This window comes from Triticum aestivum, chromosome 7D (assembly GCF_018294505.1).
Source record: "Triticum aestivum cultivar Chinese Spring chromosome 7D, IWGSC CS RefSeq v2.1, whole genome shotgun sequence".
Taxonomy (NCBI): Eukaryota; Viridiplantae; Streptophyta; class Magnoliopsida; order Poales; family Poaceae; genus Triticum; species Triticum aestivum.
This window is the reverse complement of record NC_057814.1, coordinates 238,270,649-238,286,860: the sequence shown is the minus strand read 5'-3', so window position 1 is coordinate 238,286,860 and position 16,212 is coordinate 238,270,649.

Here is a 16,212-nt window from a genome sequence, read left to right as displayed (position 1 = left end):
ACGTTCACATGACACCACTAAGGGAATCACAACATACATACTATCAAAATATTGAACACATATCAAGTTCACATGATTACTTGCAACATGATTTCTCCCGTGACCTCAAGAACAAAATTAACTACTCACAAATGATAATCATGCTCAAGATCATAGGGGTATTAAATACCATATTGGATCTGAACATATAATCTTCCACCAAATAAACCATATAGTAATCAACTACAAGATGTAATCAACACTACTAGTCACCCACAAGCACCAATCTATAGTTCCGGTAACAAGATTGGACATAAGAGATGAGCTACGGTTTGAGATGAGATGGTGCTGTTGAAGATGTTGATGGAGATAGCCCTCCCCAAGATGGGAGAGTTGTTGGTGATGATGATGACGATGATTTCCCCCTCCGGGAGGGAAGTTCCCCCGGCGGAATCGCTCCGCCGGAGGGAAAAAGTGCTCCTACCCAAGTTCCGCCTCGAGACGGCGGCGCTCCATCCCGAAAGTCCTCTCCTTATTTTTTCTTAGTCAAAATGACTTATATACCAGAAGATGGGCACCGGAGGTGGGCCTGGGTGAGCACAACCCACCAAGGCGCGCTTGGGCTCCCTGGCACGCCCAGGTGGGTTGTGCCCACCTGGTAGGCCCCCTCGGGTAATTATTTTCTCCAATATTCTTCAAATATTCCATAAAAATTCTCCGTGAAGTTTCAGCTTGTTTGGAGTTGTGCAACATAGGTAGCCTGACGTAGCTTTTTCAGGTCCAGATTTCCAGCTGCCGGAATTCTCTCTCTTGGTGTGTACCTTGCAAATTATGAGAGAAAAGGCATTAGAATTACTCCATAAAGCATTATTATGCATAAACACATCATAAATACAGTAAGAAAACATGATGCAAAATGGACGTATCAAATACTTAAACTTGCTTGCTTTAACTCTTTACTCAATTGGTATACTAATCCCATCATGTGTTTTATTTTCAGTGCTATGGCCAAACCCAGCAAGAAGCTGAAGGTTAGTAAACCGGCTGAAGATCCCAAGGTTGCTGACCTGGAGAAACAGACAATGTGTGAGTCTTTGCATCAAACTTCAGAAGCAGCCATGGATGATCCGCCGCCATAAGAGCACCATGTCACCATGGACCCCATGAACATTGATCCAGAGAATGCTAAGCCGCCCAGCCCCACTCAGCCGGCTCAAGAAACCGAAGACGTCATAGTTACTAGGACGACTTACATAGCACCAGGTAACCCCACCGTCTTGTCCAAGCGCAGTGCCGAAGAGGAATTCTCAGTTGCTGACAAAGGCAAGTGGAAACTGGATCTGGAGAGCTATGCTCAATTCAATGCCCAGGAGCTTCACGCGGGTTACTTGAACCGCCTTCACACCAGCCATGAATTTGAAGCCGGCTTGGTTAATCTCATGAAATATCATTTTGAGGTAAGCAAAAAACTTGTCTCATACAAATATATATATCTGTCAGCCGCCAAGTCTATTGAATATGAAAAACTTGAATATGTTGTAGACTTTAAATATCCTTGTTAATCTTGTAACCATACCATAGCAATGTGTAATCTATGAAATAAGAATGAGTAGTCCCCAAGGGCCGGCTTAAACTGGAAATTTTGAACTGGGACTTCGAACAGTAGTGCTTAATTTCGCACGTGTAGCCCCCAACGGCCGGCTTAATCAGCATGGCTGATACGTCTCCAACGTATCTATAATTTTGATTGTTCCATGCTATTATATTATATGTTTTGGATGTTTAATGGGCTTTAATATGCTCTTTTATATTATTTTTGGGACTAACCTATTAATCGAAGGCACAGTGCCAGTTTCTGTTTTTTTGCCTATTTCAGTGTTTCGCAGAAAAGGAATATCAAACGGAATCCAAACGGAATGAAACCTTTGCGATGATCTTTCTTGGACCGAAAGCAAACCCGAAGACTTGGAGATGAAGTCGGAGACGCAAAGAGGCGCCCACGAGGTAGGAGGGCGCGCCCCCACCCTCATGGGCCCCTCGTTGCTCCATCGACGTACTTCTTTCGCCTATATATACTCTTATACCCTAAAAACATCAGGGGGAGCCATGAAACCACTTTTCCACCGCCGCAACCTTCTGTACCCGTGAGATCCCATCTTGGGGCCTTTTCCGGCAATCTGCAGGAGGGGGAATCGATCACGGAGGGCTTCTACATCAACACCATAGCCTCTTCGATGAAGCGTGAGTAGTTTACCACAGACCTTCGGGTCCATAGTTATTAGCTAGATGGCTTCTTCTCTCTCTTTGGTTCTCAATACAAAGTTCTCTTCGATGTTCTTGGAGATCTATTTGATGTAATACTTTTTGTGGTGTGTTTGCCGAGATCCGATGAATTGTGGATTTATGATCAAGATTATCTATGAATAATATTTGGTTCTTCTCTGAATTCTTATATGCATGATTTGATATCATTGCAAGTCTCTTCGAATTATCGGCTTAGTTTGGCCTACTAGATTGATCTTTCTTGCAATGGGGGAAGTGCTTAGCTTTGGGTTCAATCTTGCGGTGTCCTTTCCCAGTGACAGTAGGGGCAGCAAGGCATGTATTGTATTGTTGCCATCGAGGATAAAAAGATGGGGTTTATATCAAATTGCTTGAGTTTATCCCTCTACATCATATCATCTTGCTTAATGTGTTACTCTGTTCTTATGAACTTAATACTCTAGATGCATGCTGGATAGCGGTCGATGTGTGGAGTAATAGTAGTAGATGCAGAATCGTTTCGGTCTACTTGACACGGACGTGATGCCTATATTCATGATCATTGCCTAGATATTCTCATAACTATGCGCTTTTCTATCAATTGCTCGGCAGTAATTTGTTCACCCACCGTAATATATGCTATCATGAGAGAAGCCACTAGTGAACCCTATGGCCCCTGGGTCTATTTTACATCATATTAGTTTCCCGTCAACTTGCCAATTTCTGTCGCCGTTTATTTTGCAATCTTTACTTTCCAATCTATACAACAAAAATACCAAAAGTATTTACTTTACTATCTTTATTAGATCTCACTTTTGCGAGAAACCGTGAAGGGATTGACAACCCCTTTATCGTGTTGGTTGCAAGGTTCTTGATTGTTTGTGCAGGTACTAGGTGACTTGCGTGTAATCTCCTACTGGATTGATACCTTGGTTCTCAAAAACTGAGGGAAATATTTACGCTACTTTGCTGCATCACCCTTTCCTCTTCAAGGGAAAACCAACGCATGCTCAAGAGGTAGCAAGAAGGATTTCTGGCGTCGTTGCCGGGGAGATCTACGCTCAAGTCAAGACATACCAAGTACCCATCATAAAATCTTCTCCCTCGCATTACATTATTTGCCATTTTCCTCTCGTTTTCCTCTCCCCCACTTCTAAAACGATTTTCGAAAACCTTTGCCTTTTCTTCGCCCTCCTTCCGTTCGATCTTGTGTTACCATGTGCCTTCTTTTTGCTTGCATCTTCGGTTGCTAAAAGTTTATGGATCCTCATCCCCTTGCTAACCTTTTTAAGAGATCCAATTATGATGAACTAATTTCTAGTGATTTGAGTGCACTAGATTATCTTTACGGGGTTTTGCTTGAAATTCGTGAATCTGAAAATTATGATGAAGAAATTTATGAAGAGATTCATGATAGCTCATTGAATAAAAAGCATGATTGCAATGATTTTACTATAAATTATCTTGATGTCAATTGTGCTAATAATATGCAAAACCCTAAGCTTGGGGATGCTAGTTTTGCTATGTCTACTACTTGTTGCAATGATCATGATTGGGGTGATTCTCCTTATGATCTTGAAATTTTATTTAAGCCCCATGATGAATATGAGATTGATAATAGTGTTTGAAATAATATTGAAAGTGGGTTTGGAAGAGTGTCAACTTTAGATCCCACATATTTGGATAATGTTCAATCTTATGAAGTTCTTGATAAAAGTGGGTTCGGAGAGGTCATGACTTTATTTTATGATAATCCCACTATTTCGGAAGAGTGACAACTTTGCATACATGTGGATCATGTTAAGAATATGTTTTGTGATAGCTATATTGTTGAATTTTCTTATGATCCTACATGTAATTATTATGAGAGAGGAAAATATGGTTGTAGAAATTTTCATGTTACTAAATTACCTCTCGTTATGTTGAGATTGCTATTTTTTCTTCCCGCTTCCTTGCATATGCTAGTTTTTGCTTGACCTGATAATTTGTTTGCCTATAAGATGCCTATGCATAGAAAGTATGTTAGACTTAGATGTGTTTGTCACGTGTTTTATGATGCTCTCTTTGTGCTTCAATTCTTGTCTTTCATGTGAGCATCATTGAAATCTCTTCGCCTAGCTAGGGGCGTTAAACGATAGCGCTTGTTGGGAGGCAACCCAATTTTATTTTTGTTCTTTGCTTTTTGTTCCTCTTTAGTAATAAATAATTCATCTATCCTCTGTTTAGATGTGGTTTTATGTTTTAGTTAGTGTTTGTGCCAAGTAGAACCTTTGGGAAGACATGGGTGAAGTCTTTGCAATCTTGCTGTAAAAAACAGAAACTTTTGCGCTCACGAGATTAGATGCCATTTTCTACTGGAGAGTGCTTTTAGGTTAATTCTTTTTTCAGATGATTAATAGAAAAATTCCTCACGTCCGCCAATTTATTTCAGAATATTTGGAGTTCCAGAAGTATTTGTTTGATACAGATTGCTACAGACTGTTCTGTTTTGACAGATTTGTTTTTCGTGTGTTGTTTGCTTATTTTGATGAATCTATGAGTAGTATCTTGGGGTACGAACCATAGATAAGTTGGAATACAGTAGGTTTAACACCAATATAAATAAAGAATAAGTTAATTACAGTACCTTAAAGTGGTGGTTTATTTTCTTATACTAACGGAGCTCATGAGATTTTCTGTTTATGTTTTGTGTTGTGAAGTTTTCAAGTTTTGAGTAAAGATTTGATGGATTTTGGAATAAGGAGTGGAAAGAGCCTAAGCTTGGGGATGCCCCAGGCACCCCAAGGTAAAATTCAAGGACAACTAAAAGCCTAAGCTTGGGGATGCCCTGGAAGGCATCCCCTCTTTCGTCTTCGTCTATCGGTAACTTTACTTGAGGCTATATTTTTATTCACTACATGATATGTGTTTTGCTTGGAGCGTCTTGTATGATTAGAGTCTTTGCTTTTTAGTTTACCAAAATCATCCTTGCTGTACACACCTTTTGGAGAGACACGCATGAATCGTAATATATTAGAATACTCTGTGTGCTTCACTTATATCTTTTGAGCTAGATAATTTTGTTCTAGTGCTTCACTTATATCTTTTTACAGCACGGTGGTGGTTTTATTTTATAGAAATTATTGATCTCTATCACTTATATTATTTGAGAGTCTTTTAGAACAGCATGGTAATTTGCTTTGGTTATAAAATTAGTCCTAATATGATGAGCACCCAAGATGGGTATAATAAAAACTATCATATAAAGTGCATTGAATACTATGAGAAGTTTGATTCACTATGATTGTTTTGAGATGTGAAGATGGTGATATTAGAGTCATGCTAGTTGAGTAGTTGTGAATTTGACAGATACTTGTGTTAAAGTTTGTGATTCCCGTAGCATGCACGTATGGTGAACCGTTATGTGATGAAGTCGGAGCATGATTTATTTATTGATTGTCTTCCTTACGAGTGGCGGTCGGGGACGAGCGATGGTCTTTTCCTACCAATCTATCCCCTTAGGAGCATGCACATAGTACTTCGTTTCAATAACTAATAGATTTTTGCAATAAGTATGTGAGTTCTTTATGACTAATGTTGAGTCCATGGATTATACGCACTCTCACCCGTCCACCATTGCTAGCCTCTCTAATACCGAGCACCCTTCGCCGGTATCATACACCCACCATATACCTTCCTCAAAACAACCACCATACCTACCTATTATGGCATTTCCATAGCCATTCCGAGATATATTACCAGGCAACTTTCCACCATTCCGTTTATTATGACACGCTCCATCATTGTCATATTGCTTTGCATGATCATGTAGTTGACATCGTATTTGTGGCAAAGCCACCGTTCATAATCTTTCATACATGTCACTCTTGAATCATTGCACATGCCGGTACACCGCCGGAGGCATTCACATAGAGTCATATTTTATTCTAAGTATTGAGTTGTAATTCTTGAGTTGTAAGTAAATAAAAGTGTGATGATCATCATTATTAGAGCATTGTCCCAGTGAGGAAAGGATGATGGAGACTATGATTCCCCCACAAGTCGGGATGAGACTCTGGACAAAAAAAATAAAAAAAGAGGCCATAAAAAAGAGAGAAAGGCCCAAATAAAAAAAATGAGAGAAAAAGAGAGAAGGGACAATGTTACAATCCTTTTACCACACTTGTGCTTCAACATAGCACCATGATCTTCATGATAGAGAGTCTCCTATGTTGTCACTTTCATATACTAGTGGGAATTTTACATTATAGAACTTGGCTTGTATATTCCAATGATGGGCTTCCTCAAATTGCCCTAGGTCTTCATGAGCAAGCAAGTTGGATGCACATCCACTTAGTTTCTTTTGTTGAGCTTTCATACACTTATAGCTCTAGTGCATCCGTTGCATGGCAATCCCTACTCACTCACATTGATATCTATTGATGGGCATCTCCATAGCCCGTTGATACGCCTAGTTGATGTGAGACTATCTTCTCCTTTTTGTCTTCTCCATAACCACCATTCTATTACACCTATAGTGCTACGTCCATGGCTCACGCTCATGAATTGCGTGAAGATTGAAAAAGTTTGAGAACATCAAAAGTATGAAACAATTGCTTGGCTTGTCATCGGGGTTGTGCATGATTAAATACTTTGTGTGATGAAGATAGAGCATAGCCAGACTATATGATTTTGTAGGGATAACTTTCTTTGGCCATGTTATTTTGAGAATACATGATTGCTTTATTAGTATGCTTGAAGTATTATTGTTTTTATGTCAATATTAAACTTTTATTTTGAATCTTATGGATCTGAACATTCATGCCACAATAAAGAGGATTACATTGAAAATTATGTTAGGTAGCATTCCACATCAAAAATTCTGTTTTTATCATTTACCTACTCGAGGACGAGCAGGAATTAAGCTTGGGGATGCTTGATACGTCTCCAAAGTATCTATAATTTTTGATTGTTCCATGCTATTATATTATCTGTTTTGGATGTTTAATGGGCTTTAATATGCTCCACAGACCTTCTGTAGCTCCACCGACGTACTTCTTTCGCCTATATATACTCTTATACCCTGAAAACATCAAGGGGAGCCACGAAACCACTTTTCCACCGCCGCAACCTTCTGTACCCGTGAGATCCCATCTTGGGGCCTTTTCTGGCTATCTGCCGGAGGGGGAATCGATCATGGAGGGCTTCTACATCAACACCATATCCTCTCTAATGAAGCGTGAGTAGTTTACCACAGACCTTCGGGTCCATAGTTATTAGCTAGATGGCTTCTTCTCTCTCTTTGGTTCTCAATACAAAGTTCTCCTCGATGTTCTTGGAGATCTATTCGATGTAATACTTTTTGCGGTGTGTTTGCCGAGATCCGATGAATTGTGGATTATGATCAAGATTATCTATGAATAATATTTGGTTCTTCTCTGAATTCTTATATGCATGATTTGATATCTTTGCAAGTCTCTTCGAATTATCGGCTTAGTTTGGCCTACTAGATTGATCTTTCTTGCAATGGGAGAAGTGCTTAGCTTTGGGTTCAATCTTGCGGTGTCCTTTCCCAGTGACAGTAGGGGCAGCAAGGCACGTATTGTATTGTTGCCATCGAGGATAAAAAGATCGGGTTTATATCATATTGCTTGAGTTTATCCCTCTACATCATGTCATCTTGCTTAATGTGTTACTCTGTTCTTATGAACTTAATACTCTAGATGCATGCTGGATAGCGGTCGATGTGTGGAGTAATAGTAGTAGATGCAGAATCGTTTCGGTCTACTTGACACGGACGTGATGCCTATATTCATGATCATTGCCTAGATATTCTCATAACTATGCGCTTTTCTATCAATTGCTCGGCAGTAATTTGTTCACCCACCATAATATATGCTATCATGAGAGAAGCCACTAGTGAACCCTATGGCCCCGGGTCTATTTTACATCATATTAGTTTCCCGTCAACTTGCCAATTTCTGTCGCCGTTTATTTTGCAATCTTTACTTTCCAATCTATACAAAAAAATACCAATAATATTTACTTTACTATCTTTATTAGATCTCACTTTTGCGAGTGACCGTGAAGGGATTGACAACCCCTTTATCGTGTTGGTTGCAAGGTTCTTGATTGTTTGTGCAGGTACTAGGTGACTTGCGTGTAATCTCCTACTGGATTGATACCTTGGTTCTCAAAAACTGAGGGAAATACTTACGCTACTTTGTTGCATCACCCTTTCCTCTTCAAGGGAAAACCAACGCATGCTCAAGAGGTAGCAATGGCTAAGCAGGGACTTATCACCATATTCATGAATGAAATCCAAATATGTAGCCCCCATGAACCGGCTATAGTTTTAGAAATTTAGTCGGGTCATCATAGAATTGTCTTGAAAAAGAGCAATGTACATTAGCCCCCAAGTGCCAAGTAAAATACTTGTATTATGCTTGGGACTTCAAATAAAAGGATTATCGTAACCATATATTGTTGCTGACTTGCCTTATCTTGTAGGTTGAATTGAACATGAAAGAATCTCAAGTGGTGGATCTGAGGCAAAACATCCAGTCCCAACAAGCAGATACTTCAAAGGCCAAGTCAGAACTGAAGACTGCTTTGGAAAACATTGAAAAGCTGAAAAAGGACTTCAGTGCTGAGAGAACCGGCCGGGACACCGAAAAGGCAGCTCTACTGAAAAGAGCAGAAGATGCCGAAGCTGCTCTTAAACCGGTGACTGATGAGTTGTCCGGTTTAATACATCAAATTAATAGCATGACAGCCGCCATCTTTGGTAAGTAATACCATACTTCAATCTTTCATCATCAATATTGATCAACCATTGAGCCGGTTTATAAATTTCTTTGGTAATGCAGGCTCTAGAAGCTCCAAGCTGGGTCAAGGCATGCGCATCAGGCTTAAGGCTGTATATACTCTTGTGGAGCAGCTGTACACTGGTGCTCAACGGGCTATCTCTGCCGCCACCCATAAGAAGCAACCGCCTTCCCTCATCAAGGAAATGTTGGAGAAGCTATCTGTGCTACCACAAAGAGTTGAATAATTGAACCGACCAACCGCCAGAGCTGGTGCCATCACTTCCCTGAGTCGGGCAAAAGCATGGCAAGCAGAGCTTGACCCAGAAGAACTAGCCACCAGTTGCCCGAGTTTAAAAGAAGACGGGTCTCCTGTCAGCGCCGAGGACTTCACAAAAATAGTAAGGGAGATGTGTCCCTTCGCAAGCAAGTTGGCCGAAGAAACTGATCTCTCCAAATATCATCCAGTTTATGATGCTGAAAATGCCAAAGTGAAAGCGTCGGTTCATGAGGCCATGGACCTTATCCCGCCAACGCGTAAGCACACCTTCGCTCCTGACATTGACTCGTCAACCCTTATAGACGATGAGCTATTTTTAAAGCTTTGACTGGGATCGATTGGTCATCGCCTAACTTCCAGACGACAGAGGAGGAAGAAGAACCGGCGCAGGATGACCCGGAAGCCTCAACCCGCCAAGACCAAGACAACTGATGCAAGGGCCGGCTTATCATCCACAGCATGGGATGATATGTATATTAAAACACTTATTCTTTGGGCCGCATGATGCCTTGTAATAGGCTAGTTTGAAAACAATGATTTGCCATGCCATCATGCATGTTTATTTGCATAGTACTTTGACCCACCAATCTGATGTTGAAGATCTGCTACTTATGCTTATAATATCATCAATTATGCAGACCATGTTTATCATATGTCTTGCACACAAATAGATAACATGTGCCCTGGCGGTTTACCCCAGAGCGGGTCATAATGTCCCATATAAAATCCACTGGTGACTGTATAGTCCATAACCAGGGCGGTTTATCAAAACCTCATATATTCATAACAAGTAAATAGCATACCTGTGATATTTATTCATATTGCCGGCTTACCACGCCATATGCAGCAAGGGTAACAGCCCAAAGACTTAGAGCACAACTCCCAAAGTGCATAATCAAAACATACTGGCGACTTATCGTCCAAAGCCAGGCCGGGTTAGCAAAACTCTGGATATATTCAAATATGAGTCATAAGGATCAGGGCTACATGGCCTGAATCATTTTTAAACCATATATCAATATGGTACAAAGGATGAACCCAAAAATATTCAAAAAATCAGACAAAACAAGGCCTTCATAGGCTGCCAAGCCTCAATATCAAGTGTTATTCAAGGGCCGCACAGCCACTGAGTTAATCCTTAATTCAAACCTGTAAGCCGGGCCTCACATGACCAATCGTCGTTTTAACTTTGACAAGTTCAGGGCCTTTCTAAGATTGACTATCAAGAGTACGGCGAGTCATTCTAGGATTACCTGGTCGGAGTGGCAGGCATACAAAGGCAGGATAACCCAGATTTTTGGTGAATACACCTGGCGTCCAAGACAATTAAAAGGGTAAACAAAGCTCTGTTCATTAAACAGGAAGCCCCCAAATAATTTTTCAATCAAAGGCGTATAAGCCGGATCAGTAGGGTAGTCATAGCTATGCTTAATGAGCAGGAAGCCCCCAAGTAATTTGCAATCAAGGCGTACAAGCCGGATCAAGAGGGTAGTCATAGCTATGCTCAGTGAGCAGAAAGCCCCAAGTAATTTGCAATCAAGGCGTACAAGCTGGATCAAGAGGGTAGTCATAGCTATGCTCAATGAGCAGGAAGCCCCCAAGTGATCTTATGAATTGACAATAAAGACTCAGATTCTCAGAAATGAAATGACAGAGGCCCTGAATTATCAGGGATGTCGGATTTATTATACTATTCATAATATATACATTGGTAGAAGTATGTACATCACAAGAGCCGGTGGCTCAGGTGTAATAAGGCTGAAGATGAGCAATGTTCCACGGCCGGCAGGTCTCCTCCTCAGACTTGTGTGAATCCTTGTGCTCTCAAATATCAACGAGGTAGTATGACCCGTTATTCAGATTTTTACTGACCACAAAGGGCCCTTCCCAAGGTGGGAATAACTTGTGCATGTCTGTTTGATCCTGGATGAGCTGGAGCACCAAATCACCTTCTTGAAGGTCCGGGTTTTAACCCGGTGGCTATGATAACGACGCAGATCTTGTTGGTAAATCGCCGAACGAGCCGCTGCAAGGTCACGCCCCTCATCCAGGAGGTCAAGAGCATCCTGACGTGCTTTTTCATTATCAGCTTCAACATAAGCCGCCACACGAGGTGAGTCATGACAGATGTCACTAGGGAGAACCGCCTCTGCTCCATAAACCATGAAGAAAGGCGTGTAACTCGTAGATCTGTTGGGGGTAGTATTGATAGTCCATATTACTGAAGGCAACTCCTCAACCCAACAACCCGGCATCCTCTGCAAAGGGACCATAAGGCGGGGTTTTATACCTCTCAGGATTTCATGATTGGCTCTTCCAGCTTGACCATTGGACTGGGGGTGAGCTACTGATGACACATCAAGGCGAATATGCTCTCATTGACAGAATTCTTTCATAGCGCCCTTGGGCAAATTAGTTCCATTATCAGTGATAATGCTGTGAGGGTAGCCAAAACGGAAAATCACCTTTTTGATGAATTGAACTGCCGTTGCCGCGTCACACTTGCCGACCGGCTCTGCCTCAACCCACTTTGTAAACTTGTCAACTGCCACCAAGAGATGAGTCTTTTTGTCCTTGGACCACTTAAAAGGCCCAACCATATCCAGCCCCCAGGCTGCAAATGGCCGAGTAATTGGAATCATCCTCAATTCTTGAGCCAGCACATGAGCTCGTCTTGAAAATTTCTGACAACCATCACATTTGCTGACCAAATCCTCTGCATCAGCATGAGCCGTCAGCCAATAAAACCCATGACGAAAAGCCTTAGCCACGAGAGACTTAGAGCCGGCATGATGGCCACAATCTCCTTCATGAATCTCCCGTAGAATCTCACGGCCCTCCTCAGGAGAAACACAACGTTGAAACGCTCCTGTGACACTGCATCGATGAACCTCTCCATTGACAATAGTCATTGACTTACACCGCCGGGTTATCTTCCTGGCTAAAGTTTCATCTTCAGGTAACTCACCTTGTGTCATATAAGCCAAATATGGAACTGTCCAATCAGGAATAGCATGAAGAGCCGCCACCAATTGTGCCTCCGGGTCAGGGACAGCAAGATCTTCCTCCATAGGCAATTTAACTGAAGGGTTATGCAAAATATCAAGGAAAACATTAGGTGGTACCGGCTTACGCTGGGACCCCAGCCGCAGCCGCCCCATTTTTCTTGCGATCAACATGCTCCACTTGATAGCCCTTGAAATGACCAGCAATGACATCAACCTCTCGATGATAAGCCGCCATGAGTGGGTCCTTGGAATCCCAAGTGCCTGAAACTTGCTGAGCCACCAAATTTGAGTTGCCAAAGCACCTCACCCGGCTTAGATTCATCTCTTTAGCCATCCGAAGACCATGGAGCAAGGCCTCATATTCAGCTGCATTGTTAGTACAAGGGAACATCAACCTTAAAACATAACAAAATTTATCACCTCATGGGGAAGTCAAAACAACTCCAGCCCCCGAGCCTTCCAACTGCCTGGATCCATCAAAGTGAATAGTCCAATATGTGTTGTCCGGCTTCTCCTCAGGCATCTGCAACTCTGTCCAATCATTAATGAAATCCACAAGTGCTTGAGACTTGATAGCTGTCCGAGGCATATACTTCAAACCATGGGGTCCAAGCTCAATGGCCCACTTGGCTACCCGGCATGTGGCTTCTCTGTTTTGAATAATATTCCCTAAGGGAGCATAACTGACCACAGTGATGGGATGACCGAAGAAATACTGCTTCAATTTACGACTAGCCATGAACACCCCATAAACCAGCTTCTGCCAATGTGGGTACCTCTGCTTAGATTCAATGAGTACCTCACTGACATAGTAAACCGGCTGCTGAACCGGATATTCCTTGCTTGATTCCTTCCTTTCCACAACAATTGCCACACTGACAGCTCGGCTATTAGCAGCCACATATAACAGTAAGGGCTCCTTATAAATAGGAGCTGCAAGGATTGGCGGCTCGGCCAACTGCTTTTTCAACGCCTCAAACACCTGATTGGCAGCATCACTCCAGACAAAGTGATCTGTCTTCTTCATCATCTGATACAGAGGGATAGCCTTTTCGCCCAAACGGCTTATAAACTAGCTTAAAGCCGCAATACGACCCGCCAAACGCTCGACGTCATTAATACATGCCGGCTTAGCCAAAGAAGTGATAGCTTTAATTTTCTTCGGGTTAGCTTCAATGCCTCTTTCAGAAACCAAAAAACCCAAGAGCTTGCCTGCTGGCACACCAAAGACACACTTGGCCAGGTTAAGCATCATCTTGTAGACCCGGAGGTTGTCAAAGGTCTCTTTCAAATCATCTATCAAGGTCTCCTTCTTCGTGGAGTTCACAACAATACCATCCACATAAGCATGAACATTGCGTCCAATCTGGTCATGAAGGCAATTTTGAACGCACCGCTGATAAGTCGCCTGGGCACTCTTGAGCCCAAAAGGCATAAACACATAGCAGAAGCCTCCAAAGGGAGTAATGAAAGTCATCTTCTCCTGGTCCTTAACTGCCATCTTGATCTGATGATAACCAGAATAAGCATCCAGAAAACTCAAACGCTCACAACCCGCAGTAGCATCAATGATCTGATCAATACGAGGGAGAGCGAAAGGGTCCACCGGACAGGCCTTATTAAGATCTGTGTAATCCACACACATACGCCAAGTGCCATTTTTCTGAAGTACCAGCGCCGGGTTAGCCAACCATTCAGGATGAAAAACTTCAATGATAAACCCAGCCGCCAAGAGCCGGGCCACTTCTTCACCAATGGCCTTACGCCTGTCTTCATTAAAACGACGAAGGAATTGCTTTACCGGTTTAAACTTTGGATCAACATTGAGAGTGTGCTCAGCGAGTTCCCTTGGTACACCTAGCATGTTTGAAGGCTTCCATGATAAAATGTCTAGGTTCTCACGGATGAACTCAATGAGCGCGCTTTCCTATTTCGGATCCATATTAGCACTGATACTGAACTGCTTAGATGAGTCGCCAGGAACAAAATCAACCAGCTTAGTGTCATCTGCCGACTTAAACTTCAACAAAGGTTCATGCTCTGTGGTAGGCTTTTTCAAAGGTGTCATATCAGCCGGGTCAACATTGTCTTTGTAGAACTTCAACTCTTCTGTTGCACAAACAGACTCGGCATAAGCAGCATCGCCCACTTCACACTCCAAAGTTATCTTCCTATTACCATGTACTGTGATAGTGCCCTTACGACCCGGCATCTTAAGCTGCAAATAAACATAACAAGGCCGTGCCATGAATTTAGCATAAGTTGGCCGTCCAAACAGAGCGTGATAAGAGCTCTTGATCTTGAATACTTCAAAATTCAATGTCTCAGCTCTGTAATCATGATCATCACCAAAGGCCACTTCCAAAGCTATCTTTCCCACCGGGTACGCCGACTTACCAGGTACCACCCCATGAAAAATAGTATAAGACGGCTTAAGATCTTTGTTAGTTAAACTCATACGGCAAAAAGTATCATAGTAAAGGACATTGATGTTGTTGCCTCCATCCATGAGCAACTTAGTGAACATGTACCCTCCAACCTGAGGCGCAACCACCAAAGGCTACTGACCCGGATTTTCAACCCGGGGCGGGTGATCCTCACGGATCCATACAATAGGATGTTCAGACCATCGCAAGTATCGAGGGACTGCCGGCTCAACCGCGTTCACCGCCCGCTTATGAATCTTCTGATCTCGTTTGCACAAGCTCGTGGTAAACACATGATACTGACCACTATTCAGCTGTTTCGGATTGCTCTGATAACTAGACTGCTGCTGTTGATTCCCTTGACTAGATTGCTGATTAAAACCACCTTGATTGCCTTGGCCCTGAAAACCAGAGCTTGAGCTGCCACCCCCAAAGCCAGGTCCGTGAGAGCGGGATCCTAAGCCGCCATTTGGGCCATGATTATTTTGAAAAAAACTAGAATTTTTGTACTCCCTCATGATGAAGCAATCCTTCCATAGATGACTGGTCAGATTCTCTTGCGTACCGTGCTTCGGGCAAGGCTGATTCATCATGGCCTCATGGTTGAACTTTGGCCCGCCAAACCGGGGCATTGACGACTTCCCCTTGCGATGCTGATTATTACTCTGTGTATTGGTGTTAGCCACAAAGTCTAATCAGTCGTCGGCTTTGCGCTTACCGTTGCCACCTTAACCCGCCGTATTATGTTGTTGTCCCTTTGCATTGCCACTCTTCTTCCCCTTGCCAGCCTTCTCCTCATCGGACTCGGGGTCTTTAGTACTATCTGAGTCGGCGTATTTCACGAGAGCCGCCATGAGCTCTCCCATATCGTTGCAGTGGCGCTTAAGCCGCCCCAGCTTCTGCTTAAGGGGTAGGAAATGGCAATTCTTTTCCAACATTAGGACGGCTGACTTAGCATTGATACTGTCCGATGAGTGTATAACGGCCGAGATCCGGCGCACCCAATTGGTTGTGGACTCTCCCTCACCCTGGACGCAAGAGTCTAAATCAAGAATCGACATAGGCTGCTTGCACGTGTCTTTGAAATTTTGAATAAAACGCATCTTCAATTCAGCCCATGATCTGATGGAGTTAGGGGGCAATCCTTTCAACCAAGTGCGTGTCGGCCCATCCAGCATCATGGTGAAGTATTTAGCACATGCAGCATCACTAACATCCAACATCTCCATGGCCATCTCATAGATCTCAATCCAGGCCTCTCGGGGCTCATCCGCCGTATAATTAGGCACCTTGCGGGGGCCCTTGAAATCCTTAGCACTAGAAAAAAGACACATCTATGACATTTAGGGCCGAACGGAATTTTTTTCTGTCATACTTATGACACTTCTATGACGATAATTGTGACAAAACCCAGTATCATCATAGATGTGGTGGGCTCCTGCTTCTATGACAAAAAATCATGACAGAAAATG